This window comes from Mauremys mutica, chromosome 26, assembly GCF_020497125.1.
Source record: "Mauremys mutica isolate MM-2020 ecotype Southern chromosome 26, ASM2049712v1, whole genome shotgun sequence".
In the NCBI taxonomy this organism is placed as follows: Eukaryota; Metazoa; Chordata; order Testudines; family Geoemydidae; genus Mauremys; species Mauremys mutica.
In genome coordinates, this window is record NC_059097.1 from 16,326,299 (window position 1) to 16,351,535 (window position 25,237).

The following is a 25,237-nucleotide window of genomic DNA, read 5'->3' on the forward strand; positions in this document are numbered from 1 at the left end:
TGATGGCTTAATTTTCTCAGCTCCTAGTGGCCTGTTCCTGCTGTTGTAGGAGCAGCAGTGATTTCTGTGCTCAAAAGGTCTGTTATCCTTCCCCTCCCTCCTGCTTTTGTCTCCTCTCCCTCTCTGAATGCCTGTGAAGTGGCTTTCCCCCTCCCACCCTCCTGCAATGCTCGTGGGATGAAGGGGCTGGTTGAAGAGCAGAAGAGCTCCCAGGCAGACAAGGTGTCTGGGACTCTCATTAGGCAGCACTCGCACACCCAGAGCATGGACCCTGCATGGACACTGGCTGAGGTGGAGTGTGACCCACCAGATGCAGCCAAGTCATCTCCAGTCGCAGGCCATGAGAAGCAGGTCCTTAAAAGGGGAAGGGGCCTTATAAAGAATCCAAGCGCTGGAGGACAGGGTTTGGGTCCAGAGTGACCTAGACAAATTAGAGGGTTGGGCCAAAAGAAATCTGAGGAGGTTCAACAAGGAGAAGTGCAGAGTCCTGCACTTAGGATGGAAGAATCCTATGCACTGCCACAGACTGGGGACTGACTGAGTGAGGGGGGTTTGATAGCAGCCTTCAGCTACCTGAAAGAGCAGCAGTGTGGGCTTTCTCCTTGCCACTTTTGCTGGGCTGGGGAGGCAGCCTGGAGCCTTTCTAGAAGAGAACTGGGAACTGAGTTAGAAAATCCAATGTGAAAACCAGAACCTCAGGTCTAGATTCATTTATTTATAATAAATCTTCAATTCTAGTGTCACAGTCAATACAATTGCTTCAACCTGATAGTTTCCCAAAGGGAAACTTAACGTCTCTCCAAAGGGAGTGGAGAGAAAACACTTTTCAGAGTCCAAGAGAGACAAGGCGGGTGAGGGTAAGAGCTTGCAGAGGACCAACCTCTGTTGGTGAAAGAGACAAGCTGTGGCGATAACCCAGCACCCTTCTTCAGTTCTGTGTAGCCTGGAAGGTCGTCTCCTCCATAACCAGCAGTTAGAACATAAGAACAGCCACACTGAGTCAGACCAGTTCATCTAGCCCACTCTCCCGAAAGTGGCCAATGCCCGGCGCCCCAGAGCACCCCTGGGACCAACATGGATACACCACCACCACAAACAAGGTTAAAAGTCAATGCACATGGGAGAATGATCTTGTGTTTCATTCCTTATGTGCTAGTCCCATCATGTGGCCATTTCCTTTTCTTCCTTTCTGATAAAAGCTTTGGTGTTTTGCACAGAAACATTATTTCCCCAGGAGAGACCCAGGAGTGGGGGCTGCGTTCCTGTGCCAAACAGTCACTGGAAGGGGGCAGACAAAGGCCTTTAGGACGAGGCGTCCGTCACTGTCAAAAGATCATCTCCCTCCTGCAGGTCACTGGCAGCCTGAATTTGTTCCTTATCCTCCCAGAGTCTGGGGGCTGGAATCAGCACTACCCAGCCCCTCCGTATGTAGCAGGAACAAACACAAACCTGGTCTTTAAAACAAGCTGTCCCCTTCCTTCTCAGGGAAGTTTTTTCTGTGATTGAAGTTAAGCTTCAGTTCCCCTCTCCTAGGGGCGGGGCAGGTGTAGGACCAGCTCCCAATGAGCTCTCTTTTCACCATTGCTCCCTTTCAGTCACTCTGCGATCCTAACTCTGCTCCCAGCTGTCAGGCAGCTTCCAGCCCATCCACCCTGCTCACTAACTCCATGGTCATGTGTCACCCCATTTGCCAGCACACAGAGCCTGCAGGAAAACTCCTTTTGCTAGATCCATTGGTGGTATAGTGGTGTGTGTAGGTGTTTTCCAAGCAGTTGATCTGGGTTTGATTCCCAGCCAATGCAATAATGGCTTTTCTCTTTTGTTGTTTCCTCATCTGGAAGTGGTTTAATTTCAGTCACATTGTGTTACAATCACATTATCTATAGAATGAGACAATAAATGTGTCAAAGTCCAGCAGGTCATACAGGATGGAGGCACACAAGGGGCTGGAATGTGTCATCTGAGAAAGACAGAACCCTTGGAAACCTGCATCTCCCATCCTGTGGCCTTGCGTGTTATGATTCCAGCTGCGTGAGCTGTTTGTATGATGGGGAAATAAAGTTTTGAGTCAGTTTTTGCTCCTGCAGTTTCCTTTGCTGTTACAGTTATAATGACATGAACAAAAGGGAAGCAAAATAAACATAAACCCCAAGTTGCAATACAGGTGGGGAAAGGGAAGGTCACGGTTAAGCCAAACACGTCAAAATAAAAATTAATACTAAAAAAGGTGTGGGAAAAGGAATGTGAGATGTTTGGGCTTCTGGGACGAGTTGATTGTGCTGGGAAAGTTAGACAGGTGTGTAGGATGATAATTATCCTATGAGGTCACTGCTGTGCTTGTGTAGAGCTAATTAACCTGTTAGTTGTTGCCTGATTGTCTAATATAATTGTATATAAGAGCCTGCTGGAGGGGAATAAAGGAGTTCTCTGCTTGTGATCAAGTTTGGTTGTCAGACTTCGTTCCTGCTCCTGTGATGCAACAAATGATGATCCCGATGTGATGCAACAAATGGCGGAGAAGCTGCGGACAATAGTATTGGTGACCTGAAAAAAAAAAAAAAAAAGGGGGGGGGCGCAGGACGCCTGAAAAAAGGGGCGCACCTGAGCTCAGTGTTGAGCGGCTGGGAGCCGCAGGACGCCTGAAAAAAAGGGGCGCACCTGAGCTCAGTGTTGAGCGGCTGGGAGCCGCAGGACGCCTGAAAAAAGGGGTGCACCTGAGCTCAGTGTTGAGCGGCTGGGAGCCGCAGGACGCCTGAAAAAAGGGGCGCACCTGAGCTCAGTGTTGAGCGGCTGGGAGCCGCAGGACGCCCGAAAAAGGGAGGCACACCCGAACCCAGAGGTGAGCAGCTAATTTGGGAACCGTTGTGTCAGCGGAGCAGGAGAGTGTCAAGATGGCGAGCGTGCTGTCCAGGCGCCTGGGGAAGTGCTCCCTGTTGGGCGCCCGCGTTTCTACGCCCAGCTCCTTGGCAGACAGGATGCTGGGGACAGCCCGGATCCCTGTGTTGCAGGTGGAGCTCAGCGGAGTGTTTTTCCATCTGGCTTTGTATGAGGGTGGTCGGTGCAGGGAGCAGGGAGAGGAGAATAGCATGATGCCCAGCTTCCTAGACCTGAACCGCTCACAGCTCTATCCAGGACAGAGAGTTTACATCGCCTATGGCGGGCGGGAGTGCGCTGGCCTGGTAGAGCAGCACAATCAGCTGAACGATGAGGTGCAAGTGTTGTTTCTGGAGCAGGGAGTGCACACCTGCTGGGAGACAGAGGATGTGAGACTGGCTGAGATGCAAAGATCGCCGTGGAACCAGAGCCCCCAAAGGAGAACTGTTTGTCAGCTCTGCTAGGACTTTTCCTGTTTGATTCTCCGTGAAGGAGTTACTTGTTTGAAATGATTTTTGCTGTGCCTGAAAGAGATTTTGTGGGCTGTATAGCATTCAGTGTACCATGCAATTATTATTTAGAGTATATTGTTGTGTTTTGTGTTGTCTGTCTTCTGGCCAGAATTGTTGTTGTGTTGTTATGTGGTTTGATGTGTTTTCTTTAGAATCCCCCCACCCTCAGTGTCAGTTTGATCGCCTGACACCTGAGGGATATTTTGGTAGCAGCATAAGTAACAGAGAGGGGGGAATCCTGCAGAATTTACATCATTTGTTTGTTGTGTTTTGTTTTTGTTTGGTGTTTTGGGGTTTAAGCTACCTTTGTTAATATGAAAATTAAATCCTTTTTTAAAGGAATGAGGTGAGGAGATTGTTCTAAAGCAAAGTATGTCAAGGATTTAAGAAAGGTTTTGGAAGTTGCGTCTTTTGTGATAAATGTTATAATTTCTAGTTACTTAATCTGTGATATGTTAAGGATTGCATGGTCATAGGTTGGTTTTATAAAGTTTTAATTTTGGTTTGTGATAGATTATAGTGTTATGCTGTTATGAGTTGGAAATGTTTTGTTAATACCTTTATTCTTCTCTTTTCCTTTTTTCTTTCCTTTCCCCTTTCCTTTTGATTTTGAATATAGGGGGGAGATGTGGGAAAAGGAATGTGAGATGTTTGGGCTTCTGGGACGAGTTGATTGTGCTGGGAAAGTTAGACAGGTGTGTAGGATGATAATTATCCTATGAGGTCACTGCTGTGCTTGTGTAGAGCTAATTAACCTGTTAGTTGTTGCCTGATTGTCTAATATAATTGTATATAAGAGCCTGCTGGAGGGGAATAAAGGAGTTCTCTGCTTGTGATCAAGTTTGGTTGTCAGACTTCGTTCCTGCTCCTGTGATGCAACAAATGATGATCCCGATGTGATGCAACAAAAAGGGAGGGGGGAAGAGCTCAGGTATGTGGAGATCCCCTTGATATTTCAACGCACATTGTTAGAATCAAAGTTCAGACTTGACCCTGGAAAACCTGCAACTACCTGTCTCTCTGAACACCTGTGATGAGCAAGATGGAGTTGGGACACCTGTTCTGCTTCAATCATTTATTGTCTCTCTGTTCTCTCCTTCTTCAATCCCCCCAACTCCTCATCTCCAATGTCTCTGCCTTTCTCCTCTTGCTCCCTCTCCCCTGCCCTTTCCAGGAACTCACACTCTACAGCATTTAGGACAAGCCAGAGCTCCCATGTTCTGCACATGAGCCTGTGTCAGAGGACGTGGGACCCAGGTCAGAACCAGTCACCAGAACAATATGACCCTTTATGGGTGACTTCTCTGCCTACTCTGCAATTTACACGCCCCCACACACTGAAGGGGGTGGGGTACAGCTCTGACTGAGAGGCCCCACAGGAGAAACTTCAGCCCAAAGACAAATTTGTGTGAAATGCTGAGAAGTGAAGAGCCCCCTTCCCCTCCCCCCAAATCCCCAGAACTCTAGTGTCACCCCCATGGCACCAGCACAGGGAACCCAGTGAGATGGGGTTACAGAATACAAGGGGGGAGGCAGCAGGGAGAGAGGTGACAGGGAGTCTCTCTCTTTCTTTCTCTCGTCACTTTCTGTTCTTCTCTTTCCTTCCAGGAACTGCAGTCACAGCAGGGAGGGGTTTGTCTCCGTGTCTGTCATGGAGGTGGTGGAAGTGATGGATTCTGTGACTTCCTGCAACCTCCATGACTTCTGCAGTGGCCTCAGTGGCTGACTCCAGGGCCACTCAATCAACTGGCTCCAGGGGCCGCCCAAGCAGCGGCCAATGCGGCTGGCCTGGGGACCACTTGACCAGTGGTCCCGAGGGCAGCAGGAGCAGCCACAGCTTGGTGGCCTCTGGCAGCACTTCTGGGGTGGCCAGAGCAGCAGCTGGCCCCCTGGGGCTCCCCCCTGCCCCAGCAGCACCTGGAGTGGCAGCGACTCTCAGGGCTTCTCCCCTGGTAGCTGGTGCTCATTAGCCATCAAATAAATCAAAACACTTCCCCCTGCAAGTGGATTTAGCCCAGGACCCTCAGAGTCAGCAGCTGTTACGCCCCCACTGAGCTCTCTGGTCAGGTGTCCTAGTGCCGGGAGCCTCTGATTTAGATCCTAAAATAGCGTTTTTGCACCAGGGGCGGCTGAAATTTTGGACCAGACATTGTAGCTCCACTGTTATTTTACTGAATTGCTTCAAAACAGCAAGTGTAGAAAGTCTCCTAAGTGCCAGGCTCTCTGCCATGGAAACAGCTGCCCCTGCACTGAAGGGGGGTCAGAGAGTGATGGTAACACAAATCTTCAGACTATTAACCCAGGTCCCTTCCTTTCTTTAACCCAGGACGTGCCAGTCACCTGTTAGCCATGGTGTTATCTTCACCTTCAAATACCTCTCAGGACATTGAACAGAGGAAGTGAAACCCCCTCCCCCGAATGGCTCCCTGTTGAGGCGTTGTACCGTACCTGCCCCTGGAAACTGTCTGGTTTTATACTCTTAGAGCTTTTTCTCTTCAAACCCCTTATCCCAATCTGTGAGCCAACCTCTGCATTTCAGAGTTTAGAATTTACTCTCATCACCCTCCTATGGCACTTTCCATGTGAATTGGGCAAAGCAAGTGGGGGAAGCTCCGTGGCTAATGAAAACCAACGCTCTGGGTGAGGCCTGAACTCACACCCACAGCTGTATTTCCCCCTGCATGAGCCACTATAGGTGCTTCTTAGACAAAATTGGGCTGTCGGTGGTTACGTGTGTCTGTGCTTCGCCGCTTTGGCTGCTCTGTGAAAAGCTGATGGTTCAAACAGAAGCTGGTGGGTTTTTGTTTTGTTTTAAGTAATTAGAGTCTAGTATATTTTAACAGGCAGAAAATGTCCTATTCTGGTCTAGCCCCATGTGACTCCTTCTGTCCATCTTCTTCCTTCGCCCTCAGTGTCTTTCCTTCCCCATTGGGGACATGCAGAGATGAACCCCAGTCAGTCTGTGTCACAGAGAGTCTGTATCTCCTAAGGAATGTGGGTGAAGGATTCCAGCTGAATTAACTCCGCTCACCTGGGTTAGAAACATTTGTTTCTTTCGAGCACATAGTGAGAAATGGGACATTAATTCAGAGCCAGGAGGCAAGGCAGAGGCTTCATGACCTTGATCTCCAGGAAGGGAGAGAGGATCCCCAGGAAGGAAGAGCGCTTTAGACTCAAGCTGGGTCTCCTGGAAGTTGGAAAAGACCCTTGGTCACTAAGGATCTCATGGGATCGTGCTGCTCCAGAGGCTCGAGAGTCCTGGGTGCGGGGAGGGTGTCACTACACAGTCTGAAATGGAAGGGAGGACCCTTGAAGGGATGGGGAGGAACAGAAAATGGAGAGGAATGAAACAGAGCAAACCCCTCTTTCTCTCTCCCCTCCCCGACCCAGCAAGAACTGTTATCAGTGGGGAAACTCCCCACCATGAACGGCAGAGAACACAGAGACATTTGTCTCAAACTGAGCAGTAGGGTGACCAGACACCAAGTGTGAAAAATCAGGGACTTTCACCAGCTGCATTGATGGTATAGTGGTGAGTATAGCTGCCTTCCAAGCAGTTGACCTGGGTTCACTTCCCAGCCAATGCTATGATGTGATGTTTCCTCCCCTGGGAATTGGTTTAGTTTCAGTCACTTTGTACTAGTTTATCAATTGAATGAGAGAATCAGTGTCCCACATCCTACCAGATCATTAAACACACATGGGACAAAAAAAGGGGCAAGACTGTAAAATGAGCAGTTGGAGTCATCCAGGTATTATGATGTTTGGTTTATATTTAAAAAAAAAATCCTTTACTTCCCTCCCCCTGTTAGACTCAGAACCTTTAAGGTCAGAAGGGACCAGTGTGATGATCTTGTCTGACCTGCTGCACCTTGCAGGCCAAAAGACCCCACCCACCCACTCCTGGAATAGACCCGGGAGGGGAGGCAGTTCCATGCACTGCCCCTACCCCCGGCAGCACATGGAGACCCTCTGCTCCCCTCCCCCCACAACGGGTGTGCAGAGATGTGCCAGCAGCACTAAGGTGGCTCCCTGCCCACTATACCTCTGTCCCTCCGTGCCGCTCCCAGAAGTGGCTGGCATGTCCCAGCATCCCCTGGGGTGGGGGGAGTGTCTCCATGTGCTGCTCCTGCCCCAAGTACCAACTCCACAGCTCCCATTGGCCAGGACCTGCAGCCAATGGGAGCTCTGGGGTCAGCGCCTGCAGGCAGCGGCGCACGGAGACCCCCTGGCCCTGCCCACCTAGGAGCTGCTGCCGGAGGGTTATGTGTACCGGTCACTTTGGGAGCTGCAGTGCCCGGGGTAAGCACCACCCCCGCTGCACCCCAACCCCCTCCCCCAGTGCAGAGCCTGCACCCCACTCCCAAATTTCCTCCCAGAGCTTTGCTTGTCGTCCTTTCACCAGAACCCCCCTTCCTCTCCTGGGCTGCAAGTAGCCACCCCTGGGAAGCCAAGAGGCAGGCACAGGATTCTGCCTCCCAGCAGCCAACTGCACCTCCCCTGGCTTTGCAGAACAAATGGTGACGCTCTACTAACCCCACTGAGCCGCACTGAGGCGCTTAGCTTCTGCCCTGCCTTCCTCAGCTCGACTTTCCTCTTTTCCCCCATTCCTGCCTCACTTCCTCCTTTGGCAAGTCACGCAGAGGAGGCCAGCAGGAAGAGCCGGCCTCCGTAGGCCAACCTCCCAGGGCAGAGGAGGCCAAGCCACACGGCTTCAAAGGTGACCGGCCCAGATCCTCTAGCTTTCCCCTGCTGAGACCAAGGCTCTTTCTCAGCTCATTTCACTACACTCTGTCCTGCAGGGGTTGGAGTTATAGCAGGTGTTACCTGAAATAGGGCCAGCTAGTCAGCGTAGGGAGGACTAATGACCCACCAGAGTTTGGCAGAAAGCAACACATTTGTTATATTGATAGCTAAGCTCAAAAGAAGGGATGGGGGGGGGGTGTCACACACACACTCGCATACTCACACTCCCAGGACAGGCCTGGCACTGGAGATGTCAGGATTCTGCCAGGTAAGTGTCCCCCAGCGCCGCGATGGACGGTGCAATGAAGGTAAGTCTTCCCGAGGCACGATGGAATGTAACACAGCGAACCACTGGCCAGGCGGTCGGGGCGAAGGGCGTTCACTGGAGGTACAAGCTTGTGAGTGACTCCTGAGCACAGGGCCCCTTCCCCTTTTAAGGACCTGCTCCTCATGGCCTGTGACTAGAGGTGACTTGGCTGCATCTGGTGGGTCACACTCCACCTTGGGCAGAGTCCCTGCTCTGGGTGTGTGATCGCTGCCTAATGAGAGTCCCAGACACCTTGTCTATCTAGGAGCTCTTCTGATCTTCCAGCTGTTCAACCAGCCCATTCATCCCACAAGCATTGCAGGAGGGAGGGGTAGGGGGAAAGCCACTTCATAGGCATTCAGAGAGGGAGAGGAGACAAAAGCGAGGGGGGTGGGGAAGTATAACAGACCTATTGAGCATAGAAATCACTGCTGCTCCTACAACAGCAGGGACAGGCCACTCGGAGCTGGGAAAATTAAGCCCTCATGTTTCTGCCTGGTTTTGAACCAGGGACCTTTTGTGCGTTAGGCAAACGTGATAACCAGTACACTACAGAAACTCTGCCACAGGGCTCTGCCCCTCCCTTCATAAGAACATAAGAATGGCCATAGTGGGTCAGACCAAAGGTCCATCCAACCCCATATCCTATCTGCCAACAGTGGCCAATGCCAGGTGCCCCAGAGGGAGTGAACCTAACAGGTAATGATCAAGTGATCTCTCTCCTGCCATCCATCTCCACCCTCTGACAAAGAGAGGCTAGGGACACCATTCCTTACCCAGCCTGGCTAATAGCCATTAATGGACTTACCCTCCATTAATTTATCTGCAAAAAGAACAAGGAGAACATGTGGCACCTTAGAGACTAACAAATTTATTTGAGCATAAGCTTTTGTGGGCTAAAACCCACTTCATCGGATGCATGCAGTTAAAAATACAGTAGGAAGATATATATACACACAGAGAAAATGAAAAAATGGGTGTTGCCCTACACACTATAATGAGAGTGATCAGTTAGCGTGAGCTGTTACCAGCAGGAGAAAAAAACCTGGTGTTGGGAGGGGAACTGGAGAAAGGACTAAAGAAGCAAGAGACAAAGAGAAAGGAGGGAGGGAGGGATGGAGGAAAAGTTGAAAGAAAAAGGACAAACCCTAATCTCCCCAGTGATTCTAAGGGATAAAATCCCACGTGCGCAATAAAATTCTGCCTCCTTAAGCTCGTGTTTTCCATGCCTAGAATTCAACTCTCACCAGATGGATCAGACTGAACAGGTTTCAAACCTCCAGGAGGCTCTTACCTTCTAAACAGGGACGGCTGTTTTCTAGTAAAATCACTAAAAGGGAAGGAGAAAACTCAAAAGAGGTTCCTCCTGGCGCTCACGTCTATGAACCTGAATACTCTCTCAGTCCTCAAAGAGAGACCTGGAGAAGGAGACTTGCTGAAGCAAAGCCACAGGGGTCTCTGAGGTTTCCCTGGCCCCTCGCCCCTGTCCTGCCTGGCTGATGTCAGCATCTCTCTGTGAGGTCACCACCTCCCCACCACCTTGGACCAATAATCTGAGATCCTGCAAAAGGCCTTTGTGATGTCACTGCCACACCCCTCCCTTGCTGGGCTAATGTCCTGCCCCTGGCCAGGCACTTTGGAGGTTTGAGCTACTCCCTGTGGATCACCCCACTCAAGGAGCGTTCGTTCTAGGCAGCAAGCCGGCTAGACAGGGAAACATCAGATGCTGCTCCCAATGCTACACTCAGTTTTCCAGAAATTAGTCGACTTTATGACCAGAAGAGACCATTATAGCATCTAATCTGACCCCCTGCATATCACAGGCCTCCTGTATGACACAAGAGCTACTTTTGGGGCAAACACATTCCAGAATTCAACCTCCCTGGCCACACAATATCAGATCTTAAGGTGGCCATCCTACAGCAAAAAAACTTGAGGACCAGACTTCAAAGAGAAACTGCTGAGCTTCAGTTCATCTGCAAATTTGACACCATCAGTTTAGGATTAAACAAAGACTGTGAATGGCTTGCCAACTACAGAACCAGTTTCTCCTCCTTTGGTTTTCACACCTCTACTGCTAGAACAGGGCCTCATCCTCCCTGATTGAACTAACCTCATTATCTCCAGCTTGCTTCTTGCTTGCATATATATACCTGCCCCTGGCAATTTCCACTACTTGCATCCGAAGAAGTGGGTATTCACCCACGAAAGTTCATGCTGCAAAACGTCTGTTAGTCTATAAGGTGCCACAGGATTCTTTGCTGCTTTTACAGATCCAGACTAACACGGCTACCCCTCTGATACATTCCAGAAAGGCATCTAGTCTTCATTAAATGACATCAGGAGATGGAGAATCCACCACTTTCCTTGGTAGCTTGTTCCTGTGGTGAATCGTCCTCGCTGTTGAATGTATGTGCCTTAGTTGTAATACGAATTTGGGTATGGCTACACTTGAGAGTTGCAGCGCTGGTGGAGGCTTTCCAGCGCTGCAATTAGTAACTGTCCACACCTGTAGGGCACATCCAGTGCTGCAACTACCTGGTTGCAGCGCTGGCTGTACACCTGGGTCTGCTTGGGGTATAACGATTGCAGTGCTGGTGCTACAGCGCTGCTCGTAAAGTGTGGCCACACACCAGCGCTGTTATTGGCCTCCAGGGTATTAGGAGATATCCCAGTATGCTTTTAACTAAATTACTCTCTTTGTTTTGTTTTGCTGCCTCTCTTTGTTTTGTTGTGAACTCGGGGCTCCAGGAGCTGCTTATCTAAAAAACAAACAGCTCTTGTTTGCTGTGACCAATCTGTGAACAAATCAAATGAGATAAACCCACTACCTTGCTGTGAATGAGGCAGGCAGGGGGATGAGTGTTTGCTTGAGGATAGAAATAGCGGGGGCGGGGCGGAGAAAGGGAGTCTGTTGGAGCAGCTGCTTATCTGGTCTGCAGGCTGTTTGCAGTTAAGAGTAAGGGGTCGGGAAAATTTTCTGATTTTGCAAGGCAGGGAGCCGATACACAGTGTTGGCTCCAAAAATCCACTCTCTCTCTCTCTCCCCCGGTCCCTGTCACACTCCACCCCACCCCCCTCTTTTGAAAAGCACGTTACTGCCACTTGAACCCTGGGATAGCTGCCCATAATGCATCACTCCCAATAGCACTGCAAATGCTGCCACACTGCAGCGCTGGTAGCTGTGAGTGTGGCCACACACCAGTGCTTTCCCTACACAGCTGTACGACCAGCGCTGTAACTCCCAGCGCTGCAACTCTCAAGTGTAGCCATACGCTTTGTCTCTTTTCACCTTCCAGCCATTGGGTCTTGTTATGATTTTCTCTGCTAGATTAAACAGCCCTTTAATATCCAATCTTTTCTCTCCATTAAGGCACTTCAACACTTCAGTGAAATCACCTTTCAATCTTTTGATAAGCTAAACAGGTTGAGCTCTTTCAATAGCTCACTAGAAGGCATTTTTCTCCAGCCCTCAGAACATTAGGGGCTCTTTGCTGCCCCAGCTCCAATTTCACAACATCTTTTTCAAATGAGGACACCAAAATTGGAGGCAGTATTCCAGTATCAGACTCACTGATGCTGTGTCACCTCCTGTGACATTACTGACATAATCTGTAACTGTATAGATCACCCTTGCAACCGCTGTTCTATATTTGCAGCCAATATTGTAGAAAGGCTGTCGTGTAAGGGGTCTATGGAGAGGTTCTGATTGGCTGATTATAATGATGCTCTCTCTAGATGTGTATCATTTTTGTAGTTGACGTTATGAATATTGGCTCTGTTCTGTCCATATTTCAAACTTGTGCTCTGCTTCCAGGGAACACCCCAGACAAGTTGGTGTCAGTTCTGCCTAGCCTGCTTGATGGCCCATTAAGGACCATCAGCTCTACAATCGACCCACTGAGAGAAGGTAGATACACCTTGTGACTCAGCAAGGTCTGCAGGGACCTGCCTATGGATGAACCCTAAGGTTTTTCTATGCCACATGCTGGACAGAGTGTCCTTGGGACAAAGAAAGCAAAGACCACATGGCAAGAGACTATAAAAGGCTGATGCCTCGTCTCCATCTTGTCTTCAATCCTGCTTCTTACCTCTGGAGGGACTTTGCTACAAACTGAAGCTCTGTACAAAGGACTGAATGACCCATCCCAGCTTTGAATAGACTCCAGAGACTTGATTTGAACTTGCAGTTTATTCCATCATTGCTACAAGCCTGAACCAAGAACTTTCCCATTACTGTATGTGAAGGGTTAAAATCCATGTGCATGTTATATAACAACCTGGTCTATGGATTGTGCCAGTTCTTTTCCAGACCCGAAGTCCAGACTATGGTCTAGCCCACTATGACTGTTTTGATGGTTTAAATTACACTCACAGGCACTGAGGATAGAGTTACTGAAAGTTTGGGAGTTAGGAGCTGGTAGGTCAGTGGTCCAGTCCCCTCACAGATGACCCCGACCCTCTGGGACAGGGGCAGGTCTGAGCTCTCACACCAAATGCCTCATTGTGGCTGCCAGAATCTATGGGCAGCTCATTTAGTTTACACTGAGGGTTGAGTCCTGCTTCGTGCACCATGTGTGAGAATGAAAATCCTAAACCGCCCTTTGAAATAACGAATGCAGCAGGATGTGTTATTGTCCCTGCCCCAAAGCAGACAGACCGATGGAGAAATGCCATTGAGACCAGGGTAATACTCCACTGCCGTTCTACCTTTTTTACTTGCTACTCTCCCTCCCAGCCTTGTGGGGTCTCAGAGCCCGGTACTGAGCCTGAGCCGAGATGTCTACACTGCAAATTTACCACCCCACAGCCCAAGCCCCGGGAGCCTGAGCTGGTATGGGGCAGCCCTGGGTGTTTCATTGCAGTGTGGACATAAGCCTATTGTGTTTCATTTCTTAGTTTCTGCTGCCATCGTGTGGCCATTTCCTTCCCCTCCTTTCTGTCCAAAGCGCAGAGCCCAGTTCCTCCAGGGGGAGAAGGACGTCTTTCTTCTTTCCTTCCTCAACAGCCCCCTTCCCTGGAGAGCCCTTTGCTGGGGTATTGGTGGGGAACAGCCATTTCTGAGGATTAATTTCATATTAATGGTGTTGATCTATAGATTTTACAGCCAGACTAGATCACTAGGTACCTCTGCTCTGACCTGATTCAGAACAGAGTCCAGAGATTTTTACCCAGTGACTCCTACATCCACCCCAAGATCTTCTGGCTGAACGAGGAGGGTTCATTCAGAAAGTCATCGTGTTTGGGTATAAAGCTGTGAAATGATGGGGAAATTGGCCCCTCTTTCAAGTTTAAATGTTGTAACTTCTACACCTAGACCAGGGTGGCCAACCTGAGCCTGAGAAGGAGCCAGAATTTCCCAATGTAACTGCCAAACGTGCACCTTTGTATGCAACTACTGAGTCAATTGTGAACCTTCCCATCATTGTCCTTTGCTCTTAACCCTGAGGCTATTGCCCCATCATTGGGGCCATTTCCCGCCTCTCTTTCATACAGAAGCACAATTTTCTTTGCACAGACACAGGAACAGCAAGATCTTTCTCTGTCCCTTGTACAAAGCAGGGGGCCAAATTCCATGGAAACAATGGACAAGCAGGGGGCTCTGGGCACATCCAGCCTGGCCGTGAGATGTTCCCTCCCCTCTTTCTTTATGCCCCTGTTGCTATTTCATGGATTGTCTGGGATGGGGGAAAAGCTGAGTTCACTCCAGGTGGAGGGGAAAAGAACCCTGAAAATCTCAGGACCCAACCCTGCTACCAGGATCACTGAGGTGCTGGGAAAGGGACTGTGTGAATTGTCAAGGTGGGGAATGAATAACAATCTACAACTAGATCCACCTCATTAACCACCGACACAGGCTAATCCTGCTGCCGATAGAAGGGAAACTGGGAGCCATTCTTTGCTGTTCAGTCATGGAAACAGTGACCCAATTGCACCGCAGTGAATGTGCTGGGGAAAGCTGGAGTTTACAGGCAGGTGGAAATAGCAGATCCTAGAAACACCTGGAGCTCCCCACACCACTTCTGCCACCAGGGTGAGGTGTTGAGCTTCTCACAGCATCCCCCACTATGACCTTGCAGCAGGGGATTGCCGCACTCCCAACCCAATGCAGGGGAGAGGGCTGAGTGTATCTCTGCACCCTGAGACCAGGGCACCCACACTCTGTGCCCCACACATAGAATCTGGCCCTGCTGAAAAGTGACCCCTATGAACAAGTCACCTCCAGGAAAGCAGGATTGGTCCTCAGAGAGGGGAATGGGCTTCTTGTGAAGCTTATAGGTCACTGGATGCTCTGGAAACAGGAGGGCTCTGAGTGTAACCCATAACAAACACAACCTGCTAGGGGATGTAGCTCAGTGGTTGAGCACATGCTTTGCATGTATGAGGCCCTCCGTTCAATCCCCAGCATCTTCATGGTCATTTTTTCATCCTGCTGCTTTGCTCATGCCCAGAGGGGATGTGGCCCACCCGTCTCCCTGCACCAGTTTCAGTCCTGCTCAGTGAGGGGCAAGTGACAATTGCATGGAAGGTCTGGGGGGGTTCTGCTCCTAAGTCACCTCGGTACATTTAAGATTCCCACCCGCTGTGCTGCTTGGGACAATGGTAGATGAGAAGGGCGAATCCTCCAGCACTGGAGGGAAAGGTCCCATCTGCACAGACTGAGAGGCAAGGAAACAGAGGGGCAGTCAGTGCTCAGGGAGGAGAGGGGTCAATGATTTACTCCCAGCAGGGGACACTGTCTTTTTGAGTATCAGAGGGGTGGCCATGTTAGTCTGGATCTGTAAAAGGCGACAGAGTCCTGTGGCACCTTCTAGACCAGGGGTCTCAAACTCAAATGACCCCGAGGGCCGCATGAGGACTAGTGCATTGGCCCGAGGGCCGCATCACTGACACGCCCCCTTGCTGCCCCTGGCCCCACCCCCAATCCACCCCTTCCATGAGGCCCTGCCCCTGCCCTGTCTCTGTCTCAGGACTAGGGCAGAAGGGCAGGGGAAGGGCAGCCTGCCCTGGCCCTAGTGCAGGGGGGCGCTAGGACCCTGCGGCAGCAGGTGATGCCGGAAGCTGGCATAGCAGAGGAGTGGAGTCAGCGTGAGCTCCCGGGCAGGCTCCCGGGCGGTGAGGGGGCAGCAAGTGGGGGCCGGGAGACACTGGGGGGAGGTGCGTGGGGGTGGCAGGTGGGGCCAGGGGAGAGACCCGGCCCCAAACATTGGGGAGCAGCGCGCGGGGAGCTTAGGCACAGAAAATAACTCGGGGAGGGGGGGCGGGGGTGAGGGGAGTTTGGCGGTGACAGGAAGTAACTGGGGGAGCTCCAGGGCCGCCCCGAGGATTCCGGGGGCCCGGGGTCTTCGGCGGCGGGGGGCCCTTCCGTTCCGGGACCCGCCGCCAAAGTGCCCCGAAGACCTGCGGCGGGGGGGGGTCCCCGCCGCGGGTCTTTGGGGCAGTTAGGCGGTGGGTCCCGGAACAGAAGGGGCCCCCCGCCGCCGAAGACCGGGCTGCGCTTCGGCGGCGGCGGGTCCCTCTTTTCCCCACCCCGGCCGGTCCCGCTTCCCACCCCGGCCCCGGCGGGTCTCGCTTCCCTTCCCCACCCCCCGGCCCGGCCCCGGCGGCTCCCGCTCCCCCCCCCCTTACCCGAGCGCGTCTCCGGCGAGGCCTGAGCTTCGTCCCGCTCAGAGCCGCGTGGTGAGGGGGCGGGGCTGGGAGCTCCACGCCGAGCGCAGCGCTCAGCCCAGAGCTCCCAGCCCCGCCCCCTCCCCACGCGGCTCGGATCGGGGCGGGGCTCAGGCGCTCGGACGGAGACTCGGCGCTCTATGCGCCGAGGCTCCAGGAGAGGCGCGGAGGCGGGAGCCTCCGCTTTTCTCTTGGGGGCCCCTGCGGAGCCCAGGGCCCGGGGCAAATTGCCCCCTTTGCCCCCCCCTGTGCGGCCCTGGGGAGCTCCGCGGGCCGCAGGGAAGAGCTCCGCGGGCTGCATGCGGCCCGCGGGCCACATGTTTGAGACCCCTGTTCTAGACTAACAGACGTATTGGAGCATGAGCTTTCGTGGGTGAATCCCCACTTCGTCAGATGAATGGAGTGGGAATTCTGTGACTGGCTAGCCAACTACAAAAGCAGTTTCTCCTCCCTTGGTGATCACACCTCAACTGCTAGAAGAGGGTCTCATCCTCCCTGATTGAACTAACCTCCTTATCTCTAGGCTGATTCTTGCCTGCATATTTATACCTGCCCCTGCAAATTTCCACTACATTCATCTGACAAAGTGGGATTCACCCATGGAAGCTTATGCTCCAATACATCTGTTAGTCTGTAAGGTGCCACTGGACTCTGTCTTTTTGAGGCGAGTGCTGCTGGCTTGGGATGGTGCTGACGATGGATAGAAAAAAGGCTGGAGTCAATGGCAGATGGGACCACAGAAGGTCCTGGGTGCTCAGATGCCCCCAGTTATTGCACCCAGGCCTGTCCTAGACAGAGAAAAGACACCGAGGGACCCAGCCCCCCTACAGTGATCCCATGGACAAGAACCTGGTTAGGAGTGGGGTGAAGGTTCCCTCTGGGCAAAGGGGAGCTGAAAACCCTCCGTGTCCTGGAATTTAAGCAATGAAAGCTTCAAACCCTGCACGGGTGTGGGCTGAGGTGCATCAGCAGAAGATTGGGCTGGACAGAGGTGGCAGGTTTGTATAATTTTTGGTGGTGCCCAGAATGGGACCAAGTCCTGCCCCACCTGCCACACACACCTGCCTAAGGCTCTGGGAAGGAGTTTGGTTGTGGGAGGGAGAGGGGTTGGGCTCTGGGAGAGTTTGGGTGCAGGGTCTGGGCTCAGTCAGGGGGTTGTGGTGAAGGAGGCAGTGTGGGGGGCAGGCTCTTGGAGGGAGGTTGGGTGCAGGTGTGGGGTCTGGGCTGGGGCAGGGGGTTGGGGTTGCAGGAGAGGGTGAGGGGTGCAGCATTTACCTCGGGCATCTCCCGAAAGCAACCCGCAGCCCCTAAGCTGGAGGGCCGGGGGCGTCTCTGCACACTGCTACCCATAGACTCCACCCCCGCAGCTCCCATTGCCACAGTTGGCAGAGTTGGCAGTTGGGGCGGGGGCAGCATGTGGAGACCCCCCATCCCCACAGTTGTTCTTCTCACAGCTGGCTGATGGGGGGCAGCAGGGGATCTCCCAAATCTGGGGGAATCTCTCTGTGCCCCACTGTTAGCTCTCCATCCTATCTCCCCCTAACCACGCACACCACTCCCCTCCCCATTATCAGTGTTTTAGAGAGACCCCTCCCTCCCTTTATGGGATACAGACTCTCTGTGACAGAGACTGACTGGGGCTCCTCTCTGCATGGCCCCAGTGGGGAAGGAAAGAGACTGGAGGGGGGGAGAAGATGGGCAGAAGGAGTCTAATGGGGCAAAGCCAGAATAGAGGAGATTTTCTTCCTGTTAAAATGTACTGGAGTCTCATCGCTGAAAAACCACATCTTGAGTTAAGTTTGAACCAGCAGCCTTTCAATTACCAGGCAAAGGTGTGAACCACAGAGACTGATAACTGCCTGCTTCCCAAATGTGTTTAAAAAACATCTTCAGGGATGCAACTGTAGTGGAGAGGGGCCATCTGTTGGGGTTATGAGTTCAAGCTTTCTCTCAAGCCCTTGTTTCTCTTACCTGTGTAGTTTGTTTTGCCAGTTCATATAGAAAGTGCTATACTAGAAAAAGGAGAGTAAGTTCTAAAATGTAGAGGTGGGTGCATACTTTAGAAACATCCCCCCTGTGCTGCCATTAGTTCCAGCAGATTGTTCACTGGAAGGGCAAATTGATTTCTTTGCTGCTGAGAAAGATGCCAGGACAGGTCTGTGGGCACCAGAGCTCTCTGCTTCTTCCAGCTCCTTCCCTGCTCCTGTCACTACTGTAGGAGGATCCTATATGCACTGAGCCTAAACATTTTCCTGGGCCTTCTTAGCATAGTTGCCAGCATGTCAGTCTCATACTCAGTAGGTCCTGAGCTCACACCTCAGAAAAGACAATGGTTTTCTGCTCCCTGCTTCAGATTTTCTAAAGGAAATCAGACAAAAGAAGCTATAGGAGAGTGGTTCCTAGACACTCTAACACACACAGATTTTTCTAAGGCATTAACTTTTCCTTCTCTGTGGAGTTTGTATTCTCCATAGAGCAAAATAAAACAAAAAACATGCAAGTCTAAGACTAATACAGTATGAAACTCAATACAGATAAAATCTCACCCTCAGAGATCTTCCAATAAGCTTCTTTTGCAGACTAGACTTATTTCTTGTCTGGGCCCAATCTTTTCACCTGGTATAGTCCTTGTTCCAGCTCAGGTGGTAGCTAGGGGATTTCTCATGACTGCAGCCACCTTTCTTCTGTCCCACCCCCTTATACAGCTTTGGTACAAGGCAGGAATCTTTTGTCTCTCTCCTGGGGAAAAGCCCCAGGTTTAAGATGGATTCCTGTACCAGGTGACATGGTCACATGACCTGTGAGACCCCAAGCCTTCATTGTTCCTGGCCTGACTCAGATGGTGCAGGACAGAGCCATCTCCAGTCAATTGTCCTGGTTAATGGGAGCCATCAAGAGTCCAAACCACTATTAATGGCCCACACTTTGCATCATTACAACAGGACCTCAGAGTTATAGTTCATATTTCTAGCTTCAGATACAGGAATGATCGGTTCATACAAATAGGCTGAACACACACAGTAGATAATAAGCTTTGTAATGATACTGCACAAGAGACCTTTTGCATGAAGCATGTTCCAGTTACATTATGTTCACACTCATTAGCATATTTTCATAAAATCATCAACATCACAGCAGGGAAAGGGTTTTACTGCGGCACCTGGGAGCAGTTGAGTTTCATGTTCAGGCTCTGCTATGAGTTCCTCCAGGTTTCCCATAAGCACACAGGGCCCTTAGCGGGTACTCTCGATACAGGAATGGCCCAGATACAATGAAGTGATGGGAATTGCATTTTCCTTTTTAATTTTTGAATTTCCAATGACATTTCTGTTTGTGATTTTGTTTTGCTTCGTATAACTGTGTTTTCTCAGGGACTTGATATTTACCAGGCTAACTAACAGCTAATAACGGGAGACTTCCAAGCAGGGCGTGGGTGAGCGGAAAAGAACTGTAAGAGATGCTGGTTTTCAACCTTGTGTTAGATAAGAATAGAATGCAGATTGTAGCAGAAATTGCTGAGAGAAGTAAGCTATCAGAAAGGAATATGTACAAACAAAATGCAGTTGTTGCTCCTTACTGTATGTCACAAAAGGTATAAATGCTTGCCTTAATTGTTTATCTAACCGAGACCTACCTCGGGAGGGGAAACTCTGCCTGTCTGTACTCTCCCGAATAACTGCAGTTGCTCGAAATAAACGGCATAATATAATAACATTTAACATCCCTGTGGTGGGAAGAACATCTCAAAAGCCCAACGCTGTGGCATTTAATTTAAAAAAGGGGAACTATACAAAAATGAGGGGGTTAGTTAAACAGAAATTAAAAGGTACAGTGACTAAAGTGAAATTCCTGTAAGCTGCATGGACACTTTAACGACACCATAATAGAGGCCCAACTTAAATGTATACCCCAATTTAAGAAACACAGTAAAAGAACTAAAAAAGACCCACCGGGGCTTAACAACCATGTAAAAGAAGCAGTGAGAGACAAAAAGACTTCCTTTAAAAAGTGGAAATCAAATCCTAGAAAGGAGCATAAACATTGCCAAATTGTAGGTGACAAATCTGAGGAACTGTCACAGACTGAAGTGTCACTAGAGCAGGTTTTGGAATTAATTGATAAACTCAACATTAACAAGTCACCAGGACCAGATGGCATTCGCCCAAGAGTTCTGAAAGAACTCAAATGTGAAGTTGCGGAACTATTAACTATGGTTTGTAACCTGTCCTTTGAATCGGCTTCGGTACCCAATGACTGGAAGTTAGCTAATGTAATGCCAATATTTTAAAAGGGCTCTAGAGGTGATCCCGGCAATTACAGACCAGTAAGTCTAACATCGGTACCGGGCAAATTAGTTGAAACAATAGTAAAGAATAAAATTGTCAGACACATAGAAGAACATAAATTGTTGGGCAAAAGTCAACACGGTTTCCGTAAAGGGAAATCGTGTCTTACTAATCTATTAGAGTTCTTTGAGGGGGTCAACAAACATGTGGACAAGGGGGATCCAGTGGACATAGTGTACTTAGATTTCCAGAAAGCCTTTGACAAGGTCCCTCACCAAAGGCTCTTACATAAATTAAGTTGTCATGGGATAAAAGGGAAGGTCCTTTCATGGATTGAGAACTGGTTAAAAGACAGGGAACAAAGGGTAGGAATTAATGGTATATTCTCAGAATGGAGAGGGGTAACTAATGGTGTTCCCCAAGGGTTAGTCCTAGGACCAATCCTATTCACCTTATTCATAAACGATCTGGAGAAAGGGGTAAACAGTGAGGTGGCAAAGTTTGCAGATGATACTAAACTGCTCGAGATAGTTAAGACCAAAGCAGACTGTGAAGAACTTAAAAAAGAGCTCACAAAACTAAGTGATTGGGCAACAAAATGGCACATGAAATTTAATGTGGATAAATGTAAAGTAATGCATATTGGAAAAAATAACACCAATTATACATAAAATATGATCGGGACTAATTTAGTTACAACAAATCAGGAAAAAGATCTTGGAGTCATCGTGGATAGTTCTCTGAAGATGCCCACGCAGTGTACAGAGGCGGTCAAAAAAGCAAACAGGATGTTGGGAATCATTAAAAAAGGGATAGAGAATAAGACTGACTATATTATTACCCTTATATAACTCCATGGTATGCCCACATCTTGAATTCTATGTACAGATGTGGTCGTCTCATCTCAAAAAAGATATACTGGCATTAGAAAAGGTTCAGAGAAGGGCAATTAAAATGATTAGGGGTTTGGAACGGGTCCCATATGAGGGGAGATTAAAGAGGCTAGGGCTTTTCAGCTTGGAAAAGAGGAGACTAAGAGGGAATATGATAGAGGTATATAAAATCATGAGTGATGTGGAGAAAATAGATAAGGAAAAGTTATTTATTTATTCCCATAATACAAGAACTAGGGGTCACAAAATGAAAATAATAGGCAGCAGGTTTAAAACAAATAAAAGGAAGTTCTTCTTCACACAGCGCACCGTTAACCTGTGGAACTCCTTACCTGAGGAGGGTGTGAAGGCTAGGACTATAACAGGGTTTAAAAGAAAACTGGATAAATTCATGGAGGTTAAGTCCATTAATGGCTATTAGGCAGGATGGGTAAGGAATGGTGTCCCTAGCCTCTGTTTGTCAGAGGATGGAGATGGATGGCAGGAGAGAGATCACTTGATCATTGTCTGTTCGGTTCACTCCCTGGCCTGCTTCTGCTCTACAACTATAATTGTCTTTTTACACCAAAATCACTAACTTGAGCACCCAATTCCATGTACAGTCCTAGTGGATGTAAGGCACAGGTAACTTTTGCCTCAGGGTAGCTTGTTGGCATCAACCCTCTCTCTCCCACCTGGAGCTGATGAAATTCCTGGCTGGAGGGACACACGCTCCTACAAGTCAAAAGGAAAGGAGCTGACAGAAAAGATCACAGGACTGACCCCAAAGAAGGGTGAACTGCAAAAGTCAGAAGCAGGCAACTCATCCGGCAGAGCTGAGAGACCACAGTGAAGATGGTGCAAAGATCACTATATTGGAATTAGCAAATGTAATTTATTTTAAAACAAATCTGTGGGAAGCCCTAATAAAGGCATTTCTTACAGTTCTCTCCAATTTGGATTTACTGATATCTAATAGGGAATGACATCTGATTGAAGCTTTTCCCAAATGCAGAGCATGTGTAGGGTCACTCTCCACTGTGGATTCTACGATGTCTGACAAAGTCTGAGTGCTCAATGAAACTTTTCCCGCACTCAGAGCACGTGTAGGGTGTCTCTCATGTGTGGATTCTCTGATGTCTAATAAGGTGTGAGCGCCGACTGAAGCTTTTCTCGCACTCAGCGCACGTGTAGGGCGTCTCTCCTGTGTGGATTCTCTGATGTGTGATAAGGCTTGAGCGCCGACTGAAGCTTTTTCCGCACTCAGCGCATGTGTAGGGCGTCTCTCCTGTGTGGATTCTCTGATGTGTGATAAGGATTGAGCGCTGACTGAAGCTTTTCCCGCACTCAGCGCATTTGTAGGCCTTCTCTCCTGTGTGGATTCTCTGATGTCTGATAAGGTGTGAGCGCCGATTGAAGCTTTTCCCGCACTCAGCGCATGTGTAGGCCTTCTCTCCTGTGTGGATTCTCTGATGTGTGATAAGGTGTGAGCGCCGATTGAAGCTTTTCCCGCACTCAGAGCACGTGTAGGGCGTCTCCCCTGTGTGGACTCTCTGATGTGTGATAAGGCTTGAGCACCAACTGAAGCTTTTCCCGCACTCAGTGCATGTATAGGGCGTCTCCCCTGTGTGGATTCTCTGATGTGTGATAAGGTGTGAGCGCCGACTGAAGCGTTTCCCGCACTCAGAGCACGTGTAGGGTGTCTCCCTTGTGTGGATTCTCTGATGTGTGATAAGGTTTGAGCGCAGACTGAAGCTTTTCCCGCACTCAGCGCATGTATAGGGCGTCTCCCCTGTGTGGATTCTCTGATGTGTGAGAAGGCTTGAGCGCTGACTGAAGCTTTTCCCGCACTCAGAGCACGTGTAAGGCGTCTCCCCTGTGTGGATTCTCTGATGTCTGATAAGGTGTGAGCGCTGATTGAAGCTTTTCCCGCACTCATGGCACATGTAGCGTCTCTCTTCCAAGTTGATTCTGTTGCGTGGAATAAGGTCTGAGTGGCTACTGTAGTTTTCCTCTGGCCTCTGCTGAGTCTCACAGGCTTTTGTGTTTTCTGGGAGTGCACAACTCTTGGAAACATTCCCTTTGGTTCTTCCTGATAACGTCCCATGTGGTGCTCCTTGCTCAGCATCTTCCTGCTGGGGTTTCTGCTCCTCATTCTCACGCACCATCCCATCGCCAGATGGGAGACAGAGAGAATCCAGACATAGGTCACTCCCTGTGCCTGAGAGAAAGGAAATCTCAGAGACAGAATTTTAAAAGGGATGAACAAACCAGAATATGTGCAGGAGAGATCAAACCGATCAGGAGCTGATTTTCCCCAGAGGAGAGAGGAAAGGATCAGTTTTGGTCTGCATTTCACCAGAACATGCAGGGAAAAGTGGGATTAGGTAGGGATCTGCTGCCAGTTGTTAGACAGGATAGGTGGGAAGCCATGAGTGACATCTGCCTAATTATTCCACATCTGCAGGGAACAATCCTGAACAGGGTCTTTGTAGGGCATCCCGAATGTTTTCTGTATTCACGGACAGTTTTTGACTTGCTTTAACCAAATCCTCACCTGTGCAGGCAGCTCTTGGAAGCACTTCTTTCTCAGAACCCTGGAGGTCCAGGACCCATGGCTCTTCCCCTCGTTCCAGCTGGGAGACCACATCAGGTTTGGAATTTAGAAACCCTATGCCAGGCAAAGAAAACAAGGGAGGTCAGTGGAATTTGTGGGATACTTGTCACAAAGAATAGTCCATGGTTTTAAGCTCAGATCATTTTTAAGCAGTAACATCCCAAGACCAGCTTCCTTGGCTCAAAGTGGCAGGAGAGTTATTAATCATACGCATTACCTTAGTGCCTAAGGACCAACTAACAGTGTGTCTCCGTTTTGCTAGGCACAGTACAAATGCAGAATAGTAGATGGCTCATGCTCTGAAGAATGTACAGTCTAAATAGACAAGACAGACACAGCATGGGGGAAGGGGTAGACCCCTGTTAGAATGGCGATATTCAGGCCTGCCTGCAAAGCCTATATTTTAAGAACTTAGGGGTATTTTTTTCACTTAGCTAGTTACAGGAGTATGAAAACAAAGAATCAAAATCACAGTCTGCCTGTGTCTGGGCCTTCTCTCACTAGGATAGCCTGAGGTCTTGTTCTTAGGCTAAGGCCTTTGGCTAAGCAGCAGGGGCAGCCATAAGCTGGGAAGCGAAGGGTCACATACTCACATCCCAAACCAGTCACACTGAAATAAGGTGCTAATGGGCTGTTAGGAAGACAATCCTGTCTGGATCTTAAGATGGTTAAAGAAACCTTAATTTGATAGCAGCCTGTCTGGCAAGAAATCACTTATCAATGGTTGGGGTTGTGAAACCCTCATTTCTGTATTGTTCTATCTTTATGGCCACCACTTTTACATTGTTAATCAGTCTGGTTCTCTAATTGTTTCTCTCTCCTGTATAATTAATGTTGTCAGGTGTAACTTAATTAGGGTAGTGGTTTATAATTGGTTAGAGCAGGAGTAGGCAACCTATGGCGGCACACGAGCTGATTTTCAGTGGCACTCACACTGCCCAGGTCCTGGCCACCGGTCCAGAAGGCTCTGCATTTTTAATTAATTTTAAATGAAGCTTCTTAAACATTTTAAAAACCTTACTGACTTTACATACAATAGTTTAATTATGTATTATAGACTTATAGAAAGAGACTTTCTAAAAACGTTAAAATGTATTATTGGCACATGAAATCTTAAATTAGAGTGAATAAATGAAGACTCAGCACACCACTTCTGAAAGGTGGCCGACGCCTGGGTTAGAGAATTATGTCACAATACGTTAGAATTGGTTAGTTAAATTTCAGCACAATGATTGGTTCAGGTATAGCTGAGAATATTGCTCTATAAATGGGGTCAAAGTGGAGGGGGGAAGGAAATTGGAATAATAGAATATCAGGGTTGGACGGGACCTCAGGAGGTCATCTAGTCCCACCCC

The 25,237-nt window shown here is 49.4% G+C and overlaps 1 non-coding gene and 1 pseudogene across 1 annotated transcript; one reads left to right on the plus strand and one right to left on the minus strand.

Annotated features, from left to right (window-relative positions):
* Window positions 1-6,901: 6,901 nt before the first annotated feature.
* On the plus strand, window positions 6,902-6,973 carry TRNAG-UCC. Its single transcript has one exon. It is a non-coding gene; the product is annotated as a tRNA-Gly (tRNA).
* A 15,320-nt stretch (window positions 6,974-22,293) lies between these two features.
* LOC123356610 lies at window positions 22,294-23,232 on the minus strand (annotated as a pseudogene).
* Between the last annotated feature and the right edge of the window lie 2,005 nt (window positions 23,233-25,237).